Genomic DNA, 17,147 nt, shown 5'->3' with positions numbered 1-17,147 from the left:
GTCGAACCTCGGTTTAGATAGTGTAGATCCAGCGATGTAATCTTCAAATAGCAGAAACAGCTGCAGCAACAGTGGATTTCCTCCTTTTCAGCTTCTGGAACTAGCATCTTGTCTACTTCAACTTGTCTGTGCTGAACCACAGGACACATCAACTTCTACTGGACTGGGACTGATCTGTGTCCCTTGAACCAGTTTTACTCCCCCCACAATTTGTGGATTCCAATCTCACTTTTTAAGTTTTTTTTTTGTTTCCTGAGAAACTGGGAGGGCTAGTTATCTAACTCAATTTCCTCTTTGGGTTTCCCTTTTTAGTTAGGGTGCGTCTCACAAAAGACAAGCGGCACAGTGGTTAGCACTGCTGCCTCAGTGCCAGGGACCCGGGTTCAATTCCGGCCTCGGGTGACTGTCTGTGTGGAGTTTGCACATTCTCCTCATATCTGTGTGGGTTTTCTCCGGGTGCTCCGGTTTCCTTCCACAGTCCAAAGATGTGCGGGTTAGGTTGACTGGCCATGCTCAGTTGCCTCTTAGTGTCAGGGAGATTAGTAGGGTAAATACGTGGGGTTACGGGGATAGGGCCTGAGTGGGATTGCTGTCAGTGTGGGCTGGATGGGTGAATGGTCTCTTTCTACGCTGTAGGGATTCCATGAAAGAGCCAATTCCATCACAACAGTGATTCCCTCTCCCAGCATTTTGTCTTTCTATCTGTAGATTAATGCTTCCCTAATAAAATAAGTCTTGATGTGTTTTTTTCCTCAGATTGCCTGTGAAAAATGTGTCCTGTACATTTTACAATCTGAAAGTAAGGCTCTAATGACTACAAATTATTTTTACTAACGAGTAACAGGCAGTAAGCTGTTATGTTCCACCAAGTGGTGAATACATCATTGGACATGTTCCAAATAGATGTCAGACTTGAAAACAAAGCTCAGTAGAAATAATTGTTTGCAACCTTCCAGTTTTAATATGACTGAAATGTTTTTTACTTGATGTGTTACACATTCGAGATGTCTGCGATTAAGGCATGGTGTTGTGGCAGAGTACAAAGATTTGCTCTAAATTTATCACCGGTTAATCTTAAGAATTGCTGGACATTAGGTTATTGGAAATAGACACCGGACCGAGAATAATGGCTGTAATGCAGTCTCCATTCTAGTGATGGGTATAAGTGCAGAGAGCTTTGCTTGCAGTAACTGGACTCAATCTATTTACTGCCCTGTAATTCTGTTGTGCATCACTGGAATCGATGTAATGTGCAAGAAGCAGGAAAAGAGCCTTTTCAATGTAAGAACAATGTTGGTGGCCCCCTTCAATAACTCGCCAGAATAGAATTTTAACTGAACAGGCTCCTTTTTGATTAAACTGATCAAATCTGTGAAATCCAGATCAATTGTGTTGAGGAAAATGTTAATTATATCATAAATATTCTGGCGTATTTTCCTGGGTCCATCTTTAGAAAGCAAAGTTAGAAAAATATACCATCTGAAACGTCAGTGAAAGCATGCGAGTTGGATATTCCAATAGGGCGGCACGGTGGCACAGTGGTTAGCACTGTTGCCTTGTAGCGCCTGGGACCCGGGTTCAATTCCCGGCTTGGGTCACTGTCTGTGTGGAGTTTGCACATTCTCCCCGTGTCTGCACGAGTTTCCTCCGGGTGCTCCGATTTCCTCGCACAGACCAAAGATGTGCGGGTTAGGTTGATTGGTCATGTCAAATTGCCCATAATGTCCCGGGATGTGCAGGTTAGAGTGATTAGCGGGGTAAATGTGTGGGGTTGTGGGGATAGGATCTGGGGTGGGATTGTTGTCGGTGCAGACTCGATGGGCCGAATGGCCTCCTTCTGCACTGTAGGATTTCTATGAATAAATTATACTGGATTTAACGGGACTGCGGGCAAAAATGGAAAAAGTACATTTTGAGCTTGGTCAACTTGATCGCTTTTAGTAATCAAAGGTGATTCTGTGTCCAACAGAGCTTTATTATTTTACAGGAGGTGGGCTCCTCTGGCAAGGTGCCATCATTTGTTGCCCATCCCTAATTGCCCTTGAGCTTAGAGTCAACCACATTGCTGTTGATCTGGAGTCACATTTAGGCTGGACTCAGTTAAGATGACTAACTTAGGATGGCCAGATGGGTGTTTACACTTCCAGATTTTTTAAAATACAATTAAATTCCACCAGCTGCCAAGGTGGGATTTGAAGCCATGTCCACCAGTGCATTAGCCTGAGCTTCTGAATTACTTATTCCACTGGACGTTATTATTGGTACTTCCTCTTAATAACTTCAAGTGGAAGAAGCTGACAGCAAACATGCACAGAAATGTGGTTCCGCAGGTCTCTGCAGTCAATTGCTCAGCTTAATTTTTTTGATTCAGTTATGGGACATGGGCGTCGCAGGCTGGTCAGCATTTATTGCCCATCCCTAGTTGCCCTTGAGAAGATGGTGGTGAGCTGCCTTCTTAAAACACTGCAGTCCACGTGCTGTGGGTTGACCCACGATGCCGATAGAGAAGGAATTCCAGGATTTTGATCCTGTGATTGCGAAGGAATGCTGATATATTTCCACTTCAGGATGGTGAATGGCTTGGAGGGGGATATGCGGCTGGTGGTGTTCCCAGATATTTGCTGCTCTTCTCTTTCTAGATGGTAGCTGTTGTGGGTTTGGAAGGTGCTGTCTAAGGATCTTCGGTGAATTGCTGCAGAGCATCTTGTAGATGGTACACACTGCTGCTACCGAGCAGTTGAATGTTTGTGGATGTGGTACCAATCAAGCGGGCTGCTTTGTCCTGGATGGTGTCAAGCTTCTTGAGTGTTATTGGAGCTGCACCCATCCAGGCAAGTGGGGAGTATTCCATCACACTCCTGACTTGTAGATGGTGTCAGGAGGTGAGTTACTTGCTGCAGGATTCCTAGTCGTAGACCTGCTCTTGTAGCCACTGTGTTTGTGTAGCGAGTCCAGTTGATTTACTCTTGCTGTTTCTTCCTGCTCCTGTCTGCCTTTTCCTTTTCAATTTTGATTTTCTCTGCTTAAGTTTCCTTTTTTCTCTCTGTCCTCTATTGATCCTCTCTCATCGTTCCTTTTTGGTAACATTTTGTGAAAGGCTGGAGATCATATTCAAAGTGTGTTCAAAGCAATTTATTTTTCATTTCTTTCTCAAATCACTGCTTCCTCTAATCACTGCTTCCTCTATTCCTAAACCACCTTGTATCCATTGTATCCCTATTGTCTTATTTTCTATCCCTTCCCCTTCTGATCACTTTTTTCCCCATCCCTAATTCTTTCACTCTGATCCCTTCCACCTCAACCTCTGTATTCTCCACCCCCATCCTTGTTCCATTCTCATTCAACCTTTATCCCCCATTCACTTTTTTCAGCTACACTTGTTCACTGCCCCTTCCTTTCAGCTGCATGACAATTCTCATGCTCCCTATGTGAACAGGTAATAAATTCTCCACCAGATTGCCTCCCTGCCCCATCTACTCCTCCTTCCTACCTGTTTCCCTCAGAGGCTTTGTTTTCTTTCAAATTTCTATGTTCATTAAGAAAACCAGGAAAGAAGCTCTCTGCCGTGCTATGTCATTTTCTGTCTCCCTTTCTAAATTACTTCTCTCTCAGACCAAATCCCCTCTCTGCCAAACCATAATCACCATATATGTAGTTGCTCTTCCATCACAATCCCCCTCTCAACTTACGTGTGCTTTCTACCGCAGTCTTTCTCTTTAGATGAAGAACTAGAGGACACAGCCTCAAAATAAGGGGGAGTCAGTTTAGAACAGAGTTGAGGAGGAACTTCTTCTCTCAGAGGATAGTGAATCTCTGGAATTCTCTGCCCATTGAAGCAGTGGAGGTTACCTCGTTAAATATGTTTAAGTCACAGGTAGATAGATTTCTGCTCAATAAGGGAATTAAGGGTTATGGGGAGCGGGTGGGTAAGTGGAACTAAACCACTATCAGATCAGCCATGATCTTATTGAATGGCGGGGCAGGCTCGAGGGGCTGGATGGCCTACTCCTGCTCCTATTTCTTATGTTCTTAGGTGCGCCTCTCAATCCCTCTTTACCCCAATTCTTTCTATCTACCCTCTGTTCTTTTACCCTCCCCCTTACTCTCTCATTTCCTTTTCCCTTTGACCTTCCCAGATCTCTGTCTTACGAAGGTACAAACTAGGAGCAGGCGCAGGCCACTCAGCCTTTCAAGCTTACTCTGCTGTTCAATGAGATCATGGCTGATCTGATTGCAACCTCAGCTCCAGATTCCTGTCTACCCCCAATAACCTTTCACCCCCTTGCTTATCAGGAATCCATCTACCTCTGCGTTTAAAAAAAAATCAAAGACTCTGCTTCCTCCGCCTTTTGAGGAAAAGAATTTTTAAAACATACATTCAGAGCTCTGCAAACTCTTACCATTTAGATAATATGCTTTTTTCATTCTCCCTGCCAAAATGGACAATATCCCACATTCCCATATTGTTCTCCATTTGCCAGGAGTTTGTCCATTCACTTAACCTATCTGGATCCTTTTATACCCTCCTTCTGTCCTCTTCACATCTTACTATCCAATCATCCTTGTGTCACCATCTCTTTCACTCCCTCTTTCTAATGGACCGCTTTTTGGTTCCGATCGAGGTTCTTTAAACATTAAAAGGTAAGACGAACATGGAGAAAATATTTCCTCTGATGAAGGAATCAATAATATGAAAGAGAGAAGGAAAGGAGGGTCCAGAGAGAAAGATAGTGGTAGAAAGCTTGAGTGTGTGCATGAGTTGAGGTAGATAATGTGAAAGACAAGAGATTGGGGAGTGGGGGTGGAGGGGGGAGGAATTGATTGATGGAAATGAGGGGTGATAGGATGGGGAAGGGGCAGTGGAATGTGAGGGTAAGGGCAATGTTAAAATTAAACCTGGGTAATTCAGTGAGAGTTCAGGAAGCATTTCTACCACACAAAAGGCAGCAGCAATTTATGCTTCCAAATCCTGGGACAAAGTCTGAGACGCTGGGACAGTCGGAGCTTTTAGGACTGTGGTCGATAGATTTTCACTGGGTAAGATTCTCAAAGGATACGTTCAACAGGAATACATTCCAATGGAAAATTAAACCTCAGCAAGAAAGGTCCATCCATGACTTACTGGGGAAGTTGAAGATAGCATTAGATTAAAAGAAGAGGCTTATAAGGTTGCAAATAATAGTAACAAATCTGAGGAGTGGGTGTATTCTAGAAACTGGAAAAGGCTCACCAAAAAAGTTGATAAAAAGGGAAAAATATAGAATAAAAGAGCAAATTAGCCCAGAATATTTAATAGATTGTAAGAGCTTTTACAAGTATATGCAAAAAAGGATGAGGGTAGCTAAAGTAAATGTTAGTACCTAAGAAGCAGAGACAGGAGAAATTATTGGGTAGGTGACAGTTTAGTGGTATTATTGCTAGACTATTAATCCAGAAACTCAGCTAATGTTCTGGGGACCGGGGTTCAAATCCCGCCACGACAGATGGTGGAATTTGAATTCAATAAAAAATATCTGGAATTAAGAATCTACCGATGACCATGAAACCATTGTTGATTGTCGGAAAAACCCATCTGGTTCACTAATGTCCTTTAGGGAAGGAAATCTGCCGTCCTTACCCGGTCTGGTCTACATGTGAATCCAGAGCCACAGCAATGTGGTTGACTCTTAACTGCCCTTGGGCAACAAGGGATGGACAATAAATGCTGGCCAGCCAGCGACACCCATGTCCCACGAATGAATAAAAAAATGATGATGGAGAATGAGCAATTGACAGTGTCAGGATAAGGGGCAAATCATTTAATACTGAGAGCAAGAGAAATTACGTCACTCAAAGGGTTGAGAGTCTTTGGAATTCTCTATCTCAGAGGGTTGTGGATGCTCTCTCATTGATTATATTTAATGCTTACATGGACAGATTGATCGCAGGAAATCGAGGAATATTGGGAGTGGACAGGAAAAGGGAGTTGAAGCCCAATTTCAACCATGATCATATTGAATGGAGAAGCATGCTTGATGGGTTGTAGGGCCTACTCCTGTTCTTGTCTTTTGTGTTCTTATGATATGGAGCAAAGCTGGTTAATTGGAGTTGAATTACAGATTAGCCATGATCTAATTGGGTGGCAAAGATGACCTGAAGGGCTGAATGGCCCTACTCCTGTTTCTAACATGCAACGTTTGTAGATAATATTCAGTTTCTCTTGCATAGTACAGTCAATTCTCGGACTGGAGACACAATTAGTTCCTGTAAACTGCATTGCAAGTCGCAAGGTCATAAGTCAGAAACAATTTTCCCAAAGGAACAATGTTATAAGTGGAGGATTGGTTCCTGAACCCTATTTTGACTGAAAAGTAACATTCCTTTTCCATCAACCTGTGGCTGTGACACTATGAACAGTGGTATAGAGTCACCCCTCATTTGATGTTTTGTAGGATTGACAAGAAAACCAGTTTACAATGAGCGTTAAGTAAAGTCAAACTTATTGTAAACCAAGCATCCAGATCATCAGTTTCCTCTGATCAGTTTAAACTGGGGCCTTTGTCATGTTCAATTTTGTGAGATCTTCTATATCTGAGAAGCAATTTGTCCATCTGGAGGTTATGAAAGACAGAACGTAAAGGAACTTAACAGTTGGTAAAGGCAAAACTGTTCACTGGCATGGGTGTCGTAAAGTCAAAACCGGCATTGTAAAGCTGAAACGGGATGCAAATTTATAAATATCATCAGTGCCATTCATTGTATCTCAATTGTCGTAAAGCCGAGGACTGTTTTTCTTTAAATAGCAGGTTGGGAGAAGAAGTAGGGTGGCACAGTGGTTAGTACTGCTGCACCACAGCGCCAGGGACCCAGGTTCAATTCTGGCCTTGGGTGACTGTCTATGTGGAGTTTGCACGATCTCCCCGTGTTTGCAGTTTCCTCCCACAGTCCAAAGGTGTGCAGGTTAGGTGGAGTGGCCCTGCTAAATTGCCTCTTGGTGTGTAGGTTAGGTGGATTAGCCATGTGTGGGGTTACAGGGATAGGGTGGGGCAGAGAGCCTGGGTAAGATTCTCTGTCAGAGAATCGGTGCAGACTCAATAGGCCGAATGGTCTCTCTTGCACTGTAGGGACTCTGAGAGAAGCATCAGGGTTTTTGACATGGAGGCTAAGCAGTTGTCACAACACTACCACTCATATAAGGTTCAAGTTCAAAATGAAAGCTTAAATTGGCCATTTACTTTCTAAAGAGATACATAAAACTCTGCAGTGGACTGAAGTGTGCGCTGTGTGTACTTTATACATGTATTTACAGTTGGAGTAAAGTTGTGATTTGTGGCATCTCAATTTGCCATCAGTGACAATAAAGACAAGACAGCCAGAACAGTACAATGCACGGATGTTCTTTGAACGAACTGCTACTGTGTGGAAAGATTCTCAGAAATATATTGGCCTTTGAATCTTCTGTAAATTGGTGGTTTTGTTAAGTGTCAATAGCCTAACACTAGGTGGGGAGATGCAAGACTTTGAGTGCAAAGCTACGCTTATACTTCACCCCTGCGGAGACTGCATTCCCTTCTAGCTGGGCTAACCTGAACTGAATGCAGTTTTGCAATTCTCCCCAGCCTTTGTAGTCTTGGTTGCAGGAGTCAGTCCATGTGGTGAGCGCTATTAAATTCTTTGCTGACATGTGCCCAAGTTGAAAACAGCAGGAGGTTTTGGTTTATCGTTTACATTTGTCTGCTGAGATTATTTCCTCTGCTTCTCATCACGTGTGTACACTGAGGGCCTCGCAGTGGGAGATTTTACCTGAATGTGATTTTAGAATGCGGAACTACGTTTTTACACTTGCTGAGTTAATGGGAACATGTGGCCGGAAATTCGGCAGAAAGAATGTGGTGGTCCAACATTTCTTGTCAGTGTGATAGGTTTTGCATTCTCTCTCCTGCCAAAACGGTTGAGAAAATTAAACCAGCTTTAAATATTGGACTTTGCTTCTTTTACTGGCTCCAGTTAGATAGAATCCTAGAGTGCAGAAGGAAGCCATTCGGCCCATTGAGTCTGGACCGACCACAATCCCACCCAGGCCCTATCCCCATAACCCCATGCATTTACCCTAGTTCGTCCCCCTACACTAAGCGGCAAATTTAGCATGGCCAATCCACCTAACCCGCACACCTTTGGAGTGCAGAAGGAAACCAGAGCAGTCGGAGGAAACCCACGCAGACACAGGGTCAAAGTTGCAAAGTGGTTAGCTACAAGATTTAAAGGAGGGAGGGCAATTTCTGCACTCCTCATGGTTGAAATAAAAGCTGAGACTATTACGAGGAATTATTTCAATAGAGTTGGTATGGAGAAAAAGAACAAGGCAGGCTGATTAAAATATTAATCACTGGATGATGCAGTTGCTATTGCACTGTCCTTTCATCTCTGGCCATTGAGTTCAAATCTAACCAACATTGAGGCAATTCCAATGTATCAATTCCAGACTGCAGTGATCAACACTGCTTTTTCTAAAAGAAAAGATGGAATGGATAATACTGAGAAAAGCTTGTGAGAGCTATCTGAAATCTTTCTCTCAGTTTCTGCTGTTGGAGGCCTTGTTCTGCACGTGTAGGATGCAAATCCATAAAATAATTCACTTGAAATCGCGCCAAGAACAACTTCAGGAGAAATTCAACTCATTTGATTAGAAGGGAGATCCAGCTCTACGCAAGGGTTACTATTTCTAGAACACGCTAGGGGCGATTCTCCCAGCCCGCTGCGCTGCTTTAGCAGTGCAACGAGTTGGGAGACATCAGCGGGGCTGTTTCACGGACCTCCTGCTGCGCTGCTTTAGCCTCCGTGCATCTCCCAGCTGAAGAGTTTGAGCATAGTTAGCTCCACACCGCAGAGCTGATTTCAATATTTAAATCAGCATTTGCATGTCAGTAGTGGGTCTGCGATCGTTTCTTCCCCCAACCCCCCCACCCCACCCCACCGCCTGCCAGGAGTGGTTCACTCCAGCGGAGTTTACTACTGCTCGCCATGAACGGGGAACAGGTGGCCAACCCCGCTGGAGGGAACAGAGGTCATGGCGCCCCCACCCCAGTAAATCAGGGGGTGGGGGTTTGTCCCTGGCTTTCTGGCACTGTCCAAGGGGCAACTGGGACGGCCCACCTTGGTACTACTACCCACCTGGCATCGGGCAGTGCCAAGGGGTGAGGTCAGAGGGGGCAGGTCGGTGGGGGTGTAGGGACCTGCTGCCACTCTGCCAGAGGATCGCAGGCAGAGGGAGGGAGGACAGTGGCCCGCTCAGCGTTATGCTGCCGACCTCTCCAGCGGAAATGGGCCCCGTCCACAGATTGTCAGAGGGAATCCCGCTCGCGCACTCTGCAGTGCTCAGAGCGTGGGAGATTCAATCTGGACATCACGCTTTTAAAAAAAAAACAGCAGGAGTTACTCCCGTTTTCATGCCAATTGGGGACTTAGAATTTTTTTGGGAGAACCCTGGCCAATGTCTCTTAAAATGCTCGATGTCTGTGCATTTGTTTCATAGGGAACCAAGTGTTGCAGAATAAAAAAACACACTGCACCAGGTTCTGTGTATTAAGCTTCGATGTACCGCATTGTTTAATGGCATATATATCATTAGTTTCACCAGGAATGGATACCATCCAAATATTTTTCCATAGTTGTAACACTGATTTTGAAATAATAGGTTTGAGATTTTATTTTGAATGAAGTGGTTTCAGTAAATTCAACATATTCAAGGTTCGGCATTCCCCATTACCCCCTACATGTATCCTAATGTTCCTAATTTGGGCGGGCGGCACAGTGATTAGCGCTGCTGCCTCTCAGCGCCAGGGACCCGGGTTCAATTCCGGCCTCGGGTGACTGTCTCTGTGGAGTTTGCACATTCTCCCCGTGTCTGCGTGGGTTTCCTCCGGGTGCTCCGGTTTCCTCCCACAGTCCAAAGATGTGTGGGTTAGGTTGATTGGCCGTGCTAAATTGCCCCTTAATGTCGGAGGAATAACTAGGGTAAATGAATGGGGTTATGGGGATAGAGCCTGGGTGGGATTATTGGCGTTGCAGGCTTGATGGGCCAAATGGCCTCCTCCTGCACTGTAGGGATTCTATGGATAATATCCTGCAGTACAGCAATAATTATTCTAAATACAGTTTTTCTTTCTGGTCAGTTACCCGTTGGGACGTTTCTGAACAATGCTACGTGCAATCGAAATAACTCATGTCTCTGTGACCCAGTTTGTTGTCTCTGTAGCGGACAGCACCTCAGAAAAGTGAGCCACAGTTTTTTTTTGCTCCTGCCTCTTGCCAATGAAAGGAAGCGTGGAATCATTGAAGTATCATATGATCGTTGGAATGAACCTTCTGTGTTCGAGCGAACGTGATAGTAAGCAGCATGAATTTTAATTTGCTTCCTGCGGTGAAAGGCACTGCTGTCGTGGTCTCGGAGGTGAGACTGTCTGGGATGTGCAGTGCTGTTATTTAGGAGTTTACAGGAAGAAATGCCTCGCTCTTCCCCCTACCTGGTGGTGTGCTTTGAATTTGGCCAGGCAAATACATAAATCATCAAATTTGGAACCGCACCGCATTTGTGTGCTGGCAACACCGTTCAGTATATTAAATTTGCTTTTGATTGTAATAAGATAATCTCCTTCCTTTTGTTTCTTTTTATGAAATATTATTTTTTCTTCCTGAACTGTTTCCTGCGCTGTCCTGAAGGTGACGACCCTCGCTGATGACCAGTTCAGTGGATGTCATCCATCTTCCACTAGTTGTTCTAAGCGGTCATTTTTGCCTTTGGGCCTAAGCAATGAGTATTTAAACATTTGATTAGCGAGAGACAAGGCAGATCACATTTAAGAGAGGGAAGTGTCTGTTTAATATCCTTTGTCATATTAAAATTTTCATTCATCCTGCAGGATGAGTGTAATTTACTTCCGTGCAATCCTACTCTAGGCCAAGGAAAGGTGAGATGAATTCAGTACTGTTAAAGCTTGCACAAAAATCTTTACAGTTTAATTTTAGTTGTGAGGCATTCAGGAAATTAAAGGGCCATTGCTATCTTTCTGCGGTGGTTGATTTGACCTTAGTTAATTGATGTGGAGATGCCGGCATTGGACTGGGGTGGGCGCGGTAAGAGGTCTCACAACACCAGGTTAAAGTCCAACAGGTTTATTTGGAATCACGAGCTTTCGGAGCGCTGCTCCTTCATCAGGTGAATAGGGAGGTGGGTTCACAAACACAGCATATATAGACAAAGACACAACTGCAAGATAATGTTAACTTGCAAAGATAATAATCATTATCTTGCAATTGTGTCTTTGTCTATATATGCCGTGTTTTTGAAACCTACCTCTCCACTCACCTGATGAAGGAGCAGTGCTCCGAAAGCTGGTGGTTCCAAATAAATCTTCTGGACATTAACCTGGTGTTGTGAGACTACTTACTTAGTTAATTGATGCCAATCGGTTTTGTGTCTGTCAAAGTGCAAATTAGAAGCACCTTTTTAAAAATGTTATGACATCCACACAAATCCACATTGTCAATAGTCCATGGTGCTATAGAATTCCATATTCTAACGACCTTTTGAGAGAAAAGGTTTCTCCTCATCTCTGTCTTAAAAGAGAGACCTTAAAGCTTCGATATAATGTTGCTTTACAACCCCTTCGAGAGACTGTTAACAGTTAGAAAGGTAATTAAGGTCCACTCATTCCTGGGATCAAGGGCTTATCTTATGAAGAAAGATTGAAGAGGTAGGGCCTATACCCATTGGAGTTTAGAAGAATGAGAGATGATCTTATTGAAACTTATAAGATCCTGAGGGGATTTGATGAGGGAGAGGGAACTTGATGGAGGAGACATCAGGAGGGTGTTTCTACCTGTGGGGGAGACTAGAACTCAGTGGCACAGCTTTAAGAAAATTTAAGGTCTCTCTTTTAAGATGGAGTTGAGAAGAAACTTTTTCTCTCAAAGGGTTGTTAGTATTCTGTTCCCCAGAAAGCGGTGGAGGCTGGGTCATTGAATTTATTCAAGGCAGCCAGCGTAATGAAGGAGTCCACCTTCTTCTGTTGGGGAAAAGATAAAGAAGTCTGAAAACACATTCCAATTGACTCGAGAGCAGCTTCTTCCCTGCTGCCATCAGACTTTTGAACGGACCTATCACACATTAACCTGATCTTTCTCTTCACCCTATCTGTAACTGCAACACCATATTCTGCACTCTCTTCTCTCCTTCTCCCCTATCTTCTCTATGAATAGAATGTTTTGTCTGTGACAGCTCGCAAGAAACAATACTTTTCACTGTATCCCAATACATGTGACAATAATTCCAACCAATTTGTTTTGTCCGGGTCCAGTTTCCCTCCCGTTGGTCTTCCTCTTTTTTTGTCCTCTTAATCCACCTTCTTGTCCCTCTTCCTGTCATCATGAACTCTCATCCTTCCGCCTGCTCTCCTTACACGGCCGTGCTTCTACATTGTTCCCCTTGTCTTCGTCTGGCCACCCTGCCCAGCCTCACCTTGCAAACCACCCCTTGTTAAAATTTGGACCTTTGTTGCGGTGGCTCCATAAGTCCCACAGCATAGTGCTGTCCAGATAGACACTGCAAGGTGCTACTAGTGGTAAGGAGATTCCTGTAATCTCATACCCCAGGTGCAGTACTGATCTTAGACAGCAGGTGGCAGCAGGAGGGTCCATGAAGACCAGCTCAGCCTGGAGATGGAGGCAGGAACTGGTCTGCTGTGGCAGAGTGGTGAACAGTGCATCAGGAGTGGTGCAGCACAATGGCAGAAAGTTGTTGTTGCATTCACCTTGAGGTCTCCAGACCGACATAAATTCCCGCTGGCATGATGCAGGATTGGAAGGTCTGACGGGATGCCAGTGGGCAGCTGTTTTAATGAGCATTCATGAAGTGCAAATGGATGCAAATAGTATTCGCACCACCCAGCCAGGGACAGCCCACACGCCATTGGGAGAACTGCAACATGATTGTATGCTGGTGGGTTTCTGACATTTTGGCTCCCGCTAGATTCTCCGCTGCCACCAAACCTGCTGCAGGCGGGATGGGAAAATTCCACCCTTAGGGGGGTATTTTGAGCCCACACTCTCCGTCTGTGAGAACGGCAGTGCTCAAAATTCGGAGAGTGCGATTCGCAGCGGCGGGTTTCCGAGTCCCGATCTGACCTGCCTCTCGTTGGTGGAGTGGTATGAAACATGCCGTGGGACCACGGGAAGCTCATTTGAATATGTCATTAGAAAGCACTCTTACCGGAACTTCCCCCTCACCGGATATTCGTCAATGTGGTGTCACGCCAGTACCGTTTACAACAGCTCTACATAAGTGTGAACCGGGCGCTTCCACCTCCGAGGAAGATTCCAGAGGTGAGCATTCAGGCAGCCATCACCCTCTGTGGCGCGCATTGCTCAGGAGGTACCGGAGAGGACTCGGGGGAACACCGCTAAGTTCAACTCGGGGCTGGAGATGGGGGCTCCCAGAATCACTTTGTTATAAACATCTCAGCAACCAGCTTCCAACACGCTTTTCCCACATTTCACAATTAAACATTTTGGCTGGAGTTTTACGGCCGTTCACACCAGCGGAATTCTCTGGTCCCGTTGCAATGAATGAAGATTTGGCTGAGCGCCAAATTCTCCGTCCTCGCTTGCAGTGGCTACGGGGCATGAATGGCTGGAAAATCTGGGCATGGAGCTGGTAACATCAAAATGCTTAACTTGTACCAGTACATGTGACAGTTAGGATTTAAAGTTCAGCTTGCATGGGTTCTTAGGATTCCAACTCTCCTGCAAATAAGAGTTTACTTTATTGCTGTCCGTCACCTATCGGAACAAGCTCCTTTCCCATTTAGCACAGTTCTTTTTACAGCTTCTCCATTTCCTTGGTTGGAAAATTGCCTATTTGACTTGGTCTGGTTACTTTTATCAAAGACAACATTGCTGACTTTTGATAATCTACTCTCCACACCCTCCTCCAGCACCTTCTCTTCCTCTGAGCTCCTCCTCTTTCTTCCTCCCACTTATCCTTCTTTCTAAATCTCCTCCAATTCACCCAGTTTCTCACTGGGATACCCGCTGTCCTTTTACTCCCTCAGCCTCTGCACTGCGTGACTCCTCATTCCTCATGAATTCAATTTCTATCACAAATTCCCCCTCTCTTGACTTCAGCTTGAATATTCTTTACCCCACCAAGTTTCCCACTTCCTTCCAATCCCAACTTCACACTTTCCGGGGGCGGGTGAAAGGAATTCTCCAAGTCACATACAGCTGTATTTTCAAACTTCTCATTCATAACCTTTGGTCGACCATTTTCCACGCTATTTGTACAGCTCTCGAGCTGCTCAATCCCTCCTTCACCTCCTTCTTTCAATACACTCATCTAGAATACATTCCTTATCCTCTCCCACAGTTCATTTGGGTATGATGCCATCTCTGTTCTCTCAAGTCAACCTTAAATGCAGACGTGAGTGTATTTGGTGCGTAGCTTGTTTAGCCATTCACCATCAAATCTGGCCGGCCCATATCAAGCATTAATAGGCCTCACTTTCCTCTACCAAAGCTGTTCATCTCTCTGGAGTCATTCTAGTGAGCAAAGTTAACCCCTGGTTTCATTTCTCCATTGACAATCATGCCATTAAGCCTCTGATCCCTTGACATCTCTGCCCTCATCTCCAACAAATTTGACCACCCCACAGATGCTTTAGTTGCTCAATGGCAACTATCCACTCAGCTACCTCAGTTGTATTTCTCCTCATTCACCAACTCAAACCTCTCCCAAGTCCTGAACCTGCGTCTTTCTCCATTTACTCTTCTATCTTGCCTTGTGCCCTCACCAAGTTGTTCCCCCTCAGTTCAAAAAGGGGGGGGGGGTAGTAGATATTGAGGGTGCCATGCTCAGATGGCTCAAGCACAAAGAGAATTGGCAAACGTTTAAAAAGACAAGGAAGACATGTAGCCGGGACGGCACACTCAGGAGGCCTTCCTACTCCACTGTTCAGCATTAGGCACATTGAGAAAGGTAGAGGCCTTCAGAACCCTTACAGCCATTCACTCCCTTTGTTGCATTTGACGTGTCACAGGATTCATGGAGACTTTATGCTGGAATTTTACCGCCTTGCCTGCTTGAGGCTTGTAAGATCCCACCCGAGGCCAATGGAGAATGCCTGTCTGCGAGCCTCGCGCGCCCCGGAATCGGAGCAGGTGTGCTGGTAAAATTCCTGCATTGGCTCACCTCCGGTGCAACAATAACCCAGGCTAAACTAATTTTAGGTTTTAGAACATTTCTAGTGTTCCTTGTTAACTGACATATTTAGTGAGTGGCCATCCACCATATGTTAATGATGGACAGTGATTTTAAGATTTTATTTCTTCCCTGTATTATTTTCCTCCCCTCCCTACTTCTGCATGCTGCCATTTACGCTTGCGTCCATTGGCTCATGGAAAAGTTGACCGTGAAATGAGTGAGTGACGGGTCAGATTCACCGTTTAGTTGCAGTGAGACTGTCGGTCGGCTCTGCATGTGCAGCAAGATACACTTCTACATATCACAGCCGCACTGATGAGTTCATCACAAAGCCCCAAAGAAACATGCTACTGATTGATAATGGAGAAACATCATTAGTTCTACTGTTGCAACCCATGAGAGCGAAGATAGCAACATCTCATTACTCGCCATGTCGTACATTTTTAGAAACCCAGTGACATTTTCAGCACGAGACAGATAACATTTGAAGACATTGGAGCAAGATGCAGCGTTTAATTTGCCACGGTGCCTTCACTGCACTGCAGACAGCTGGCACGATTGGATGAATTCATGTCATGGTACACCTTAATAAGTCAATTTGTCTGGTTCTTGTTCCAAACAGAAATATTTTTACTTGCTTTGTGTCTCCTCCCTCAAACCGATGAGGATTGCCTACTCCAAGACATGTTCATTTTCTTTTTAAGTCTTCTTGGATAAATACCCTTTTAGCATTTTAATATACAGGGATAAATCCCGACCAGCACTTAACTGAGAAATAAACTGCTGGCCACACTGAATTTTCCTGTCCTTGGGACTGCAAGTGGTTTATGTGCCATATAGAACATTTGTTAATGTAAATGGTAGCTCCCAGGGGAGGTAAACGGCTGAACCTGCTATCTACCTATCTGTACAAATCTTAAAATAATAAATATGCCATTACAGGCAAAGGGAACAATTCTCCAGTTCAATTCTTCCTTCCAAATTTGCCTAGTTGAATGTTTGCAAGGCCACATATTTTATTGAGATTCAACCAATTCCTTAGACTTCCTTAACTATGAGTTAACTAGCTTTATAGAACCTTAGTTAGGCCGCACTTGGAATATAGTGTTCAATTCTGGTCGCCACACTACCAGAAGGATGTGGAGGCTTTGGAGAGGATACAGAAAAGATTTACCAGGATGTTGCCTGGTATGAAGGGCATTAGCTATGAGGAGAGGTTGGAGAAACTTGGTTTGTTCTCACTGGAATGACAGAGGTTGAGGGACGACCTGATAGAAGTCTACAAGATTGAGGGGCAGGGACAGAGTGGATAGTCAGAAGCTTTTCCCCAGAGTGGAAGAGTCAATTATTAGAGGGCATAGGTTTAAGATGCGAGAGGCAAGGTTTAAAGGAGATGTAGGAGGCAGGTTTTTTACACAGAGGGTGGTGGGTGCCTGGAACTCTCTGCCAGGGGAGGTAGTGGAAGCAGATACAATAGTGACGTTTATGGGGCGTCTTGACAAATATATGAATAGGATGGGAATAGAGGGATGTAGTCCCCGGAAGGGTAGGGGGTTTTAGCTTAGTCGAGTAGCATGGTCAGTGCAGGCTTGGAGGGCCGAAGGGCCTGTTCCTGTGCTGTAATTTTCTTTGCTCTTTGTCCTTTTTGAGTCAATTGATCCGTTAAATGCAGAAAAATGCATCGAAAATGCTGTAGCAGCCTTCAATGATCAAACCAAGTATAGACGGCATGACAGAAACAGGCATATCACCTGTAGTGAGTGGCTGTTGACATGCATCTATTATCTTTTATAAACGTGTTTACCAGTCATTGAAAACCAGAGACCAGTTAGTTGGGCTTCCAACTCTTTACTGATCCAGAATGGATTATTTAATGAAAGGGTAATTAGATTTTCAGTAATAAGGTACAGCG

At 44.6% G+C, this 17,147-nt stretch overlaps 1 protein-coding gene across 7 annotated transcripts in view; it reads left to right on the top strand.

The window, feature by feature from the left end:
- LOC144492104 (serine/threonine-protein phosphatase 2A 55 kDa regulatory subunit B gamma isoform) overlaps window positions 1–17,147 on the top strand; it is a 348,625-nt gene that overhangs the window by 182,216 nt on the left and 149,262 nt on the right. The window lies entirely within an intron of this gene.

This window comes from Mustelus asterias, chromosome 1 (genome assembly GCF_964213995.1).
Source record: "Mustelus asterias chromosome 1, sMusAst1.hap1.1, whole genome shotgun sequence".
NCBI classification, from domain to species: domain Eukaryota; kingdom Metazoa; phylum Chordata; class Chondrichthyes; order Carcharhiniformes; family Triakidae; genus Mustelus; species Mustelus asterias.
The sequence above is the reverse complement of the archived record's forward strand: the minus strand, read 5'-3'. Positions and strand labels throughout refer to the sequence as shown.